At 45.3% G+C, this 12,384-nt stretch overlaps 3 non-coding genes across 3 annotated transcripts; all 3 read right to left on the bottom strand.

The window, feature by feature from the left end:
* Positions 1-262: 262 nt before the first annotated feature.
* trnaa-cgc (transfer RNA alanine (anticodon CGC)) lies at positions 263-335 on the bottom strand. The gene has a single exon. It is a non-coding gene; the product is annotated as a tRNA-Ala (tRNA).
* A 2,665-nt stretch (positions 336-3,000) lies between these two features.
* trnaa-cgc (transfer RNA alanine (anticodon CGC)) lies at positions 3,001-3,073 on the bottom strand. The gene has a single exon. It is a non-coding gene; the product is annotated as a tRNA-Ala (tRNA).
* Positions 3,074-12,311: 9,238 nt separating this feature from the next.
* Positions 12,312-12,384, bottom strand: trnaa-cgc (transfer RNA alanine (anticodon CGC)). Its single transcript has one exon. It is a non-coding gene; the product is annotated as a tRNA-Ala (tRNA).

A 12,384-nucleotide genomic window follows, 5' to 3' on the forward strand; every position in this document is an offset into this window, starting at 1 on the left:
GGTACATTTTAAGTTGTTGTTTTTCTTTATCCTCTGCATTGGCTTTAAGGATACTTCCCACAGCTTTGTTTGTCGGCATCAATTGTGTGTGCTACGCTGCTCCTCTGAAAGTAAGTCATGTCATTCTTTTTCATCTGACATTGTGACATCAGTGTTACATGAAAGTTGCTTGTCATTGTTACATGACAGTAGGTTGTCGTTAGACAAAGCTGCATGAAGTGTGAACTGGAGCGTTCTTGGATCCACAAAAAAAAATGTTTTTCGGAGAATGTGGGCATCGATCCCACAACCTCTCGCATGCGAAGCAAGCGCTCTACCATTTGAGCTAATTCCCCAGCGTTTATGATTTGCCACAAGGAGCAACCAAGAGGGTCCAGTCTTGTCAGGCTATGCTGTTGGTGGACTTGCTCGTTTACGCGCCAGCACTGGCCGAGGCTCTGTGCATCCTAAAAATGTTGATGTGTTGCAAGCGGCCGGTTAGCTCAGTTGGTTAGAGCGTGGTGCTAATAACGCCAAGGTCGTGGGTTTGATCCCCGTACTGGACATGAGGTACATTTTAAGTTGTTGTTTTTCTTTAGCCTCTGCATTGGCTTCAAGGAAACTTCCCACAGCTTTGTTTGTTGGCATCAATTGTGTGTGCTACGCTGCTCCTCTGAAAGTAAGTCATGTCATTCGTTTTCATCTGACATTGTGACATCAGTGTTACATGAAAGTTGCTTGTCATTGTTACATGACAGTAGGTTGTCGTTAGACAAAGCTGCATGAAGTGTGAACTGGAGCGTTCTTGGATCCACAAAAAAATGTGATTTTTGGAGAATGTGGGCATCAATCCCACTACCGCTCGCATGCGAAGCAAGCACTCTACCATTTGAGCTAATTCCCCAGCGTTTATGATTTGCCACAAGGAGCAACCAAGAGGGTCCAGTCTTGTCAGGCTATGCTGTTGGTGGACTTGCTCGTTTACGCGTCAGCACTGGCCGAGGCTCTGTGCATCCCAAAAATGTTGCTATGTTGCAAGGGGCCGGTTAGCTCAGTTGGTTAGAGTGTGATGCTAATAAACCAAGGTCGTGGTTTTGATCCCTGTACTGGACATGAGGTACAATTTAAGTTGTTGTTTTTCTTTATCCTCTGCATTGGTTTCAAGGAAACTTTCCACAGCTTTGTTTGTTGGCATCAATTGTGTGTGCTACGCTGCTCCTCTGAAAGTAAGTCATGTCATTCGTTTTCATCTGACATTGTGACATCAGTGTTACATGAAAGTTGCTTGTCATTGTTACATGACAGTAGGTTGTCGTTAGACAAAGCTGCATGAAGTGTGAACTGGAGCGTTCTTGGATCCACAAAAAAAATAGTTTTTTCGAGAATGTGGGCATCGATCCCACTACCTCTCGCATGCGAAGCAAGCGCTCTACCATTTGAGCTAATTCCCCAGCGTTTATGATTTGCCACAAGGAGCAACCAAGAGGGTCCAGTCTTGTCAGGCTATGCTGTTGGTGGACTTGCTCATTTACGCGCCAGCACTGGCCGAGGCTCTGTGCATCCAAAAAATGTTGCTATGTTGCAAGCGGCCGGTTAGCTCAGTTGGTTAAAGCGTGGTACAAATAACGCCAAGTTCGTGGGTTCGATCCCCGTACTGGACATGAGGTACATTTTAAGTTGTTGTTTTTCTTTATCCTCTGCATTGGCTTCAAGGAAACTTCCCACAGCTTTGTTTGTTGGCATCAATTGTGTGTGCTACGCTGCTCCTCTGAAAGTAAGTCATGTCATTCGTTTTCATCTGACATTGTGACATCAGTGTTACATGAAAGTTGCTTGTCATTGTTACATGACAGTAGGTTGTCGTTAGACAAAGCTGCATGAAGTGTGAACTGGAGCGTTCTTGGATCCACAAAAAAATGTGATTTTTGGAGAATGTGGGCATCAATCCCACTACCGCTCGCATGCGAAGCAAGCACTCTACCATTTGAGCTAATTCCCCAGCGTTTATGATTTGCCACAAGGAGCAACCAAGAGGGTCCAGTCTTGTCAGGCTATGCTGTTGGTGGACTTGCTCGTTTACGCGTCAGCACTGGCCGAGGCTCTGTGCATCCCAAAAATGTTGCTATGTTGCAAGGGGCCGGTTAGCTCAGTTGGTTAGAGTGTGATGCTAATAAACCAAGGTCGTGGTTTTGATCCCTGTACTGGACATGAGGTACAATTTAAGTTGTTGTTTTTCTTTATCCTCTGCATTGGTTTCAAGGAAACTTTCCACAGCTTTGTTTGTTGGCATCAATTGTGTGTGCTACGCTGCTCCTCTGAAAGTAAGTCATGTCATTCGTTTTCATCTGACATTGTGACATCAGTGTTACATGAAAGTTGCTTGTCATTGTTACATGACAGTAGGTTGTCGTTAGACAAAGCTGCATGAAGTGTGAACTGGAGCGTTCTTGGATCCACAAAAAAAATAGTTTTTTCGAGAATGTGGGCATCGATCCCACTACCTCTCGCATGCGAAGCAAGCGCTCTACCATTTGAGCTAATTCCCCAGCGTTTATGATTTGCCACAAGGAGCAACCAAGAGGGTCCAGTCTTGTCAGGCTATGCTGTTGGTGGACTTGCTCGTTTACGCGCCAGCACTGGCCGAGGCTCTGTGCATCCAAAAAATGTTGCTATGTTGCAAGAGGCCGGTTAGCTCAGTTGGTTAAAGCGTGGTGCAAATAACGCCAAGTTCGTGGGTTTGATCCCCGTACTGGACAATAGGTACATTTTAAGTTGTTGTTTTTCTTTATCCTCTGCATTGGCTTTAAGGATACTTCCCACAGCTTTGTTTGTCGGCATCAATTGTGTGTGCTACGCTGCTCCTCTGAAAGTAAGTCATGTCATTCTTTTTCATCTGACATTGTGACATCAGTGTTACATGAAAGTTGCTTGTCATTGTTACATGACAGTAGGTTGTCGTTAGACAAAGCTGCATGAAGTGTGAACTGGAGCGTTCTTGGATCCACAAAAAAAAATGTTTTTCGGAGAATGTGGGCATCGATCCCACAACCTCTCGCATGCGAAGCAAGCGCTCTACCATTTGAGCTAATTCCCCAGCGTTTATGATTTGCCACAAGGAGCAACCAAGAGGGTCCAGTCTTGTCAGGCTATGCTGTTGGTGGACTTGCTCGTTTACGCGCCAGCACTGGCCGAGGCTCTGTGCATCCTAAAAATGTTGATGTGTTGCAAGCGGCCGGTTAGCTCAGTTGGTTAGAGCGTGGTGCTAATAACGCCAAGGTCGTGGGTTTGATCCCCGTACTGGACATGAGGTACATTTTAAGTTGTTGTTTTTCTTTAGCCTCTGCATTGGCTTCAAGGAAACTTCCCACAGCTTTGTTTGTTGGCATCAATTGTGTGTGCTACGCTGCTCCTCTGAAAGTAAGTCATGTCATTCGTTTTCATCTGACATTGTGACATCAGTGTTACATGAAAGTTGCTTGTCATTGTTACATGACAGTAGGTTGTCGTTAGACAAAGCTGCATGAAGTGTGAACTGGAGCGTTCTTGGATCCACAAAAAAATGTGATTTTTGGAGAATGTGGGCATCAATCCCACTACCGCTCGCATGCGAAGCAAGCACTCTACCATTTGAGCTAATTCCCCAGCGTTTATGATTTGCCACAAGGAGCAACCAAGAGGGTCCAGTCTTGTCAGGCTATGCTGTTGGTGGACTTGCTCGTTTACGCGTCAGCACTGGCCGAGGCTCTGTGCATCCCAAAAATGTTGCTATGTTGCAAGGGGCCGGTTAGCTCAGTTGGTTAGAGTGTGATGCTAATAAACCAAGGTCGTGGTTTTGATCCCTGTACTGGACATGAGGTACAATTTAAGTTGTTGTTTTTCTTTATCCTCTGCATTGGTTTCAAGGAAACTTTCCACAGCTTTGTTTGTTGGCATCAATTGTGTGTGCTACGCTGCTCCTCTGAAAGTAAGTCATGTCATTCGTTTTCATCTGACATTGTGACATCAGTGTTACATGAAAGTTGCTTGTCATTGTTACATGACAGTAGGTTGTCGTTAGACAAAGCTGCATGAAGTGTGAACTGGAGCGTTCTTGGATCCACAAAAAAAATAGTTTTTTCGAGAATGTGGGCATCGATCCCACTACCTCTCGCATGCGAAGCAAGCGCTCTACCATTTGAGCTAATTCCCCAGCGTTTATGATTTGCCACAAGGAGCAACCAAGAGGGTCCAGTCTTGTCAGGCTATGCTGTTGGTGGACTTGCTCATTTACGCGCCAGCACTGGCCGAGGCTCTGTGCATCCAAAAAATGTTGCTATGTTGCAAGCGGCCGGTTAGCTCAGTTGGTTAAAGCGTGGTACAAATAACGCCAAGTTCGTGGGTTCGATCCCCGTACTGGACATGAGGTACATTTTAAGTTGTTGTTTTTCTTTATCCTCTGCATTGGCTTCAAGGAAACTTCCCACAGCTTTGTTTGTTGGCATCAATTGTGTGTGCTACGCTGCTCCTCTGAAAGTAAGTCATGTCATTCGTTTTCATCTGACATTGTGACATCAGTGTTACATGAAAGTTGCTTGTCATTGTTACATGACAGTAGGTTGTCGTTAGACAAAGCTGCATGAAGTGTGAACTGGAGCGTTCTTGGATCCACAAAAAAATGTGATTTTTGGAGAATGTGGGCATCAATCCCACTACCGCTCGCATGCGAAGCAAGCACTCTACCATTTGAGCTAATTCCCCAGCGTTTATGATTTGCCACAAGGAGCAACCAAGAGGGTCCAGTCTTGTCAGGCTATGCTGTTGGTGGACTTGCTCGTTTACGCGTCAGCACTGGCCGAGGCTCTGTGCATCCCAAAAATGTTGCTATGTTGCAAGGGGCCGGTTAGCTCAGTTGGTTAGAGTGTGATGCTAATAAACCAAGGTCGTGGTTTTGATCCCTGTACTGGACATGAGGTACAATTTAAGTTGTTGTTTTTCTTTATCCTCTGCATTGGTTTCAAGGAAACTTTCCACAGCTTTGTTTGTTGGCATCAATTGTGTGTGCTACGCTGCTCCTCTGAAAGTAAGTCATGTCATTCGTTTTCATCTGACATTGTGACATCAGTGTTACATGAAAGTTGCTTGTCATTGTTACATGACAGTAGGTTGTCGTTAGACAAAGCTGCATGAAGTGTGAACTGGAGCGTTCTTGGATCCACAAAAAAAATAGTTTTTTCGAGAATGTGGGCATCGATCCCACTACCTCTCGCATGCGAAGCAAGCGCTCGACCATTTGAGCTAATTCCCCAGCGTTTATGATTTGCCACAAGGAGCAACCAAGAGGGTCCAGTCTTGTCAGGCTATGCTGTTGGTGGACTTGCTCATTTACGCGCCAGCACTGGCCGAGGCTCTGTGCATCCAAAAAATGTTGCTATGTTGCAAGCGGCCGGTTAGCTCAGTTGGTTAAAGCGTGGTACAAATAACGCCAAGTTCGTGGGTTCGATCCCCGTACTGGACATGAGGTACATTTTAAGTTGTTGTTTTTCTTTATCCTCTGCATTGGCTTCAAGGAAACTTCCCACAGCTTTGTTTGTTGGCATCAATTGTGTGTGCTACGCTGCTCCTCTGAAAGTAAGTCATGTCATTCGTTTTCATCTGACATTGTGACATCAGTGTTACATGAAAGTTGCTTGTCATTGTTACATGACAGTAGGTTGTCGTTAGACAAAGCTGCATGAAGTGTGAACTGGACCGTTCTTGGATCCACAAAAAAATGTGATTTTTGGAGAATGTGGGCATCGATCCCACTACCTCTCGCATGCGAAGCAAGCACTCTACCATTTGAGCTAATTCCCCAGCATTTATGATTTGCCACAAGGAGCAACCAAGAGGGTCCAGTCTTGTCAGGCTATGCTGTTGGTGGACTTGCTCGTTTACGCGCCAGCACTGGCCGAGGCTCTGTGCATCCAAAAAATGTTGCTATGTTGCAAGCGGCCGGTTAGCTCAGTTGGTTAAAGCGTGGTACAAATAACGCCAAGTTCGTGGGTTCGATCCCCGTACTGGACATGAGGTACATTTTAAGTTGTTGTTTTTCTTTATCCTCTGCATTGGCTTCAAGGAAACTTCCCACAGCTTTGTTTGTTGGCATCAATTGTGTGTGCTACGCTGCTCCTCTGAAAGTAAGTCATGTCATTCGTTTTCATCTGACATTGTGACATCAGTGTTACATGAAAGTTGCTTGTCATTGTTACATGACAGTAGGTTGTCGTTAGACAAAGCTGAATGAAGTGTGAACTGGACCGTTCTTGGATCCACAAAAAAATGTGATTTTTGGAGAATGTGGGCATCGATCCCACTACCTCTCGCATGCGAAGCAAGCACTCTACCATTTGAGCTAATTCCCCAGCATTTATGAATTGCCACAAGGAGCAACCAAGAGGGTCCAGTCTTGTCAGGCTATGCTGTTGGTGGACTTGCTCGTTTACGCGCCAGCACTGGCCGAGGCTCTGTGCATCCAAAAAATGTTGCTATGTTGCAAGCGGCCGGTTAGCTCAGTTGGTTAAAGCGTGGTGCAAATAACGCCAAGTTCGTGGGTTTGATCCCCGTACTGGACAGTAGGTACATTTTAAGTTGTTGTTTTTCTTTATCCTCTGCATTGGCTTTAAGGATACTTCCCACAGCTTTGTTTGTCGGCATCAATTGTGTGTGCTACGCTGCTCCTCTGAAAGTAAGTCATGTCATTCTTTTTCATCTGACATTGTGACATCAGTGTTACATGAAAGTTGCTTGTCATTGTTACATGACAGTAGGTTGTCGTTAGACAAAGCTGCATGAAGTGTGAACTGGAGCGTTCTTGGATCCACAAAAAAAATTTTTTTTGGAGAATGTGGGCATCGATCCCACTACCTCACGCATGCGAAGCAAGCGCTCTACCATTTGAGCTAATTCCCCAGCGTTTATGATTTGCCACAAGGAGCAACCAAGAGGGTCCAGTCTTGTCAGGCTATGCTGTTGGTGGACTTGCTCGTTTACGCGCCAGCACTGGCCGAGGCTCTGTGCATCCTAAAAATGTTGATATGTGGCAAGCGGCCGTTTAGCTCAGTTGGTTATAGCGTGGTGCTAATAACGAAAAGGTCGTGGGTTTGATCCCCGTACTGAACATGAGGTACATTTTAAGTTGTTGTTTTTCTTTAGCATCTGCATTGGCTTCAAGGAAACTTCCCACAGCTTTGTTTGTTGGCATCAATTGTGTGTGCTACGCTGCTCCTCTGAAAGTAAGTCATGTCATTCGTTTTCATCTGACATTGTGACATCAGTGTTACATGAAAGTTGCTTGTCATTCTTACATGACAGTAGGTTGTCGTTAGACAAAGCTGCATAAAGTGTGAACTGGAGCGTTCTTGGATCCACAAAAAAATGAGATTTTTTGGAGAATGTGGGCATCGATCGCACAACCTCTCGCATGCAAAGCAAGCACTCTACCATTTGAGATAATTCCCCAGCATTTATGATTTTCCACAAGGAGCAACCAAGAGGTTCCAGTCTTGTCAGGCTATGCTGTTGGTGGACTTGCTCGTTTACGCGCCAGCACTGGCCGAGGCTCTGTGCATCCAAAAAATGTTGCTATGTTGCAAGCGGCCGGTTAGCTCAGTTGGTTAAAGCGTGGTGCAAATAACGCCAAGTTCGTGGGTTCGATCCCCGTACTGGACAGTAGGTACATTTTAAGTTGTTGTTTTTCTTTAGCCTCTGCATTGGCTTCAAGGAAACTTCCCACAGCTTTGTTTGTTGGCATCAATTGTGTGTGCTACGCTGCTCCTCTGAAAGTAAGTCATGTCATTCTTTTTCATCTGACATTGTGACATCAGTGTTACATGAAAGTTGCTTGTCATTGTTACATGACAGTAGGTTGTCGTTAGACAAAGCTGCATGAAGTGTGAACTGGAGCGTTCTTGGATCCACAAAAAAATGTGATTTTTGAGAATGTGGGCATCGATCCCACTACCGCTCGCATGCGAAGCAAGCACTCTACCATTTGAGCTAATTCCCCAGCGTTTATGATTTGCCACAAGGAGCAACCAAGAGGGTCCAGTCTTGTCAGGCTATGCTGTTGGTGGACTTGCTCGTTTACGCGTCAGCACTGGCCGAGGCTCTGTGCATCCCAAAAATGTTGCTATGTTGCAAGGGGCCGGTTAGCTCAGTTGGTTAAAGCGTGGTGCAAATAACGCCAAGTTCGTGGGTTTGATCCCCGTACTGGACAGTAGGTACATTTTAAGTTGTTGTTTTTCTTTATCCTCTGCATTGGCTTTAAGGATACTTCCCACAGCTTTGTTTGTCGGCATCAATTGTGTGTGCTACGCTGCTCCTCTGAAAGTAAGTCATGTCATTCTTTTTCATCTGACATTGTGACATCAGTGTTACATGAAAGTTGCTTGTCATTGTTACATGACAGTAGGTTGTCGTTAGACAAAGCTGCATGAAGTGTGAACTGGAGCGTTCTTGGATCCACAAAAAAAATAGTTTTTTGGAGAATGTGGGCATCGATCCCACTACCTCTCGCATGCGAAGCAAGCGCTCTACCATTTGAGCTAATTCCCCAGCGTTTATGATTTGCCACAAGGAGCAACCAAGAGGGTCCAGTCTTGTCAGGCTATGCTGTTAGTGGACTTGCTCGTTTACGCGCCAGCACTGGCCGAGGCTCTGTACATCCAAAAAATGTTGATATTTTGCAAGCGGCCGGTTAGCTCTGCTGGTTAAAGCGTGGTGCAAATAACGCCAAGTTCGTGGGTTCGATCCCCGTACTGGACAGTAGGTACATTTTAAGTTGTTGTTTTTCTTTATCCTCTGCATTGGCTTTAAGGATACTTCCCACAGCTTTGTTTGTCGGCATCAATTGTGTGTGCTACGCTGCTCCTCTGAAAGTAAGTCATGTCATTCTTTTTCATCTGACATTGTGACATCAGTGTTACATGAAAGTTGCTTGTCATTGTTACATGACAGTAGGTTGTCGTTAGACAAAGCTGCATGAAGTGTGAACTGGAGCGTTCTTGGATCCACAAAAAAATGTGATTTTTGGAGAATGTGGGCATCGATCCCACTACCTCACGCATGCGAAGCAAGCGCTCTACCATTTGAGCTAATTCCCCAGCGTTTATGATTTGCCACAAGGAGCAACCAAGAGGGTCCAGTCTTGTCAGGCTATGCTGTTGGTGGACTTGCTCGTTTACGCGCCAGCACTGGCCGAGGCTCTGTGCATCCTAAAAATGTTGATATGTGGCAAGCGGCCGTTTAGCTCAGTTGGTTATAGCGTGGTGCTAATAACGAAAAGGTTGTGGGTTTGATCCCCGTACTGGACATGAGGTACATTTTAAGTTGTTGTTTTTCTTTAGCATCTGCATTGGCTTCAAGGAAACTTCCCACAGCTTTGTTTGTTGGCATCAATTGTGTGTGCTACGCTGCTCCTCTGAAAGTAAGTCATGTCATTCGTTTTCATCTGACATTGTGACATCAGTGTTACATGAAAGTTGCTTGTCATTCTTACATGACAGTAGGTTGTCGTTAGACAAAGCTGCATAAAGTGTGAACTGGAGCGTTCTTGGATCCACAAAAAAATGTGATTTTGGGAGAATGTGGGCATCGATCCCACTACCGCTCGCATGCGAAGCAAGCACTCTACCATTTGAGCTAATTCCCCAGCGTTTATGATTTGCCACAAGGAGCAACCAAGAGGGTCCAGTCTTGTCAGGCTATGCTGTTGGTGGACTTGCTCGTTTACGCGTCAGCACTGGCCGAGGCTCTGTGCATCCCAAAAATGTTGCTATGTTGCAAGGGGCCGGTTAGCTCAGTTGGTTAGAGTGTGATGCTAATAAACCAAGGTCGTGGTTTTGATCCCTGTACTGGACATGAGGTACAATTTAAGTTGTTGTTTTTCTTTATCCTCTGCATTGGTTTCAAGGAAACTTTCCACAGCTTTGTTTGTTGGCATCAATTGTGTGTGCTACGCTGCTCCTCTGAAAGTAAGTCATGTCATTCGTTTTCATCTGACATTGTGACATCAGTGTTACATGAAAGTTGCTTGTCATTGTTACATGACAGTAGGTTGTCGTTAGACAAAGCTGCATGAAGTGTGAACTGGAGCGTTCTTGGATCCACAAAAAAAAATATTTTTTGGAGAGTGTGGGCATCGATCCCACTACCTCTCGCATGCGAAGCAAGCGCTCTACCATTTGAGCTAATTCCCCAGCGTTTATGATTTGCCACAAGGAGCAACCAAGAGGGTCCAGTCTTGTCAGGCTATGCTGTTGGTGGACTTGCTCATTTACGCGCCAGCACTGGCCGAGGCTCTGTGCATCCAAAAAATGTTGCTATGTTGCAAGCGGTCGGTTAGCTCAGTTGGTTAAAGCGTGGTGCAAATAACGCCAAGTTCGTGGGTTCGATCCCCGTACTGGACATGAGGTACATTTTAAGTTGTTGTTTTTCTTTATCCTCTGCATTGGCTTCAAGGAAACTTCCCACAGCTTTGTTTGTTGGCATCAATTGTGTGTGCTACGCTGCTCCTCTGAAAGTAAGTCATGTCATTCGTTTTCATCTGACATTGTGACATCAGTGTTACATGAAAGTTGCTTGTCATTGTTACATGACAGTAGGTTGTCGTTAGACAAAGCTGCATGAAGTGTGAACTGGACCGTTCTTGGATCCACAAAAAAATGTGATTTTTGGAGAATGTGGGCATCGATCCCACTACCTCTCGCATGCGAAGCAAGCACTCTACCATTTGAGCTAATTCCCCAGCATTTATGATTTGCCGCAAGGAGCAACCAAGAGGGTCCAGTCTTGTCAGGCTATGCTGTTGGTGGACTTGCTCGTTTACGCGCCAGCACTGGCCGAGGCTCTGTGCATCCAAAAGATGTTGCTATGTTGCAAGCGGCCGGTTAGCTCAGTTGGTTAGAGTGTGATGCTAATAAACCAAGTTCGTGGTTTTGATCCCTGTACTGGACATGAGGTAGAATTTAAGTTGTTGTTTTTCTTTAGCCTCTGCATTGGCTTCAAGGAAACTTCCCACAGCTTTGTTTGTTGGCATCAATTGTGTGTGCTACGCTGCTCCTCTGAAAGTAAGTCATGTCATTCTTTTTCATCTGACATTGTGACATCAGTGTTACATGAAAGTTGCTTGTCATTGTTACATGACAGTAGGTTGTCGTTAGACAAAGCTGCATGAAGTGTGAACTGGAGCGTTCTTGGATCCACAAAAAAATGTGATTTTTGGAGAATGTGGGCATCGATCCTCACTACCTCTCGCATGCGAAGCAAGCGCTCTACCATTTGAGCTAATTCCCCAGTATTTTTGATTTTCCACAAGGAGCAACCAAGAGGGTCCAGTCTTGTCAGGCTATGCTGTTGGTGGACTTGCTCGTTTACGCGCCAGCACTGGCCGAGGCTCTGTGCATCCTAAAAATGTTGATATGTTGCAAGCGGCCGGTTAGCTCACTTGGTTAGAGCGTGGTGCTAATAACGCCACGGTCGTGGGTTTGATCCCCGTAATGGACATGAGGTACATTTTAAGTTGTTGTTTTTCTTTAGCCTCTGCATTGGCTTCAAGGAAACTTCCCACAGCTTTGTTTGTTGGCATCAATTGTGTGTGCTACGCTGCTCCTCTGAAAGTAAGTCTTGTCATTCGTTTTCATCTGACATTGTGACATCAGTGTTACATGAAAGTTGCTTGTCATTGTTACATGACAGTAGGTTGTCGTTAGACAAAGCTGCATGAAGTGTGAACTGGAGCGTTCTTGGATCCACAAAAAAAATTGCTTTTTGGAGAATGTGGACATCGATCCCACTACCTCTCGCATGCGAAGCAAGCACTCTACCATTTGAGCTAATTCCCCAGCATTTATGATTTGCCACAAGGAGCAACCAAGAGGGTCCAGTCTTGTCAGGCTATGCTGTTGGTGGACTTGCTCGTTTACGCGCCAGCACTGGCCGAGGCTCTGTGCATCCTAAAAATGTTGATATGTTGCAAGCGGCCGGTTAGCTCAGTTGGTTAGAGCGTGGTGCTAATAACGCCAAGGACGTGGGTTTTATCCCCGTACTGGACATGAGGTACATTTTAAGTTGTTGTTTTTCTTTAGCCTCTGCATTGGCTTCAAGGAAACTTCCCACAGCTTTGTTTGTTGGCATCAATTGTGTGTGCTACGCTGCTTCTCTGAAAGTAAGTCATGTCATTCTTTTTCATCTGACATTGTGACATCAGTGTTACATGAAAGTTGCTTGTCATTGTTACATGACAGTAGGTTGTCGTTAGACAAAGCTGCATGAAGTGTGAACTGGAGCGTTCTTGGATCCACAAAAAAAATGTTTTTTGGAGAATGTGGGCATCGATCCCACTACCTCTCGCATGCGAAGCAAGCGCTCTACCATTTGAGCTAATTCTCC

This window comes from Salvelinus fontinalis, chromosome 22 (genome assembly GCF_029448725.1).
Source record: "Salvelinus fontinalis isolate EN_2023a chromosome 22, ASM2944872v1, whole genome shotgun sequence".
NCBI lineage: Eukaryota > Metazoa > Chordata > Actinopteri > Salmoniformes > Salmonidae > Salvelinus > Salvelinus fontinalis.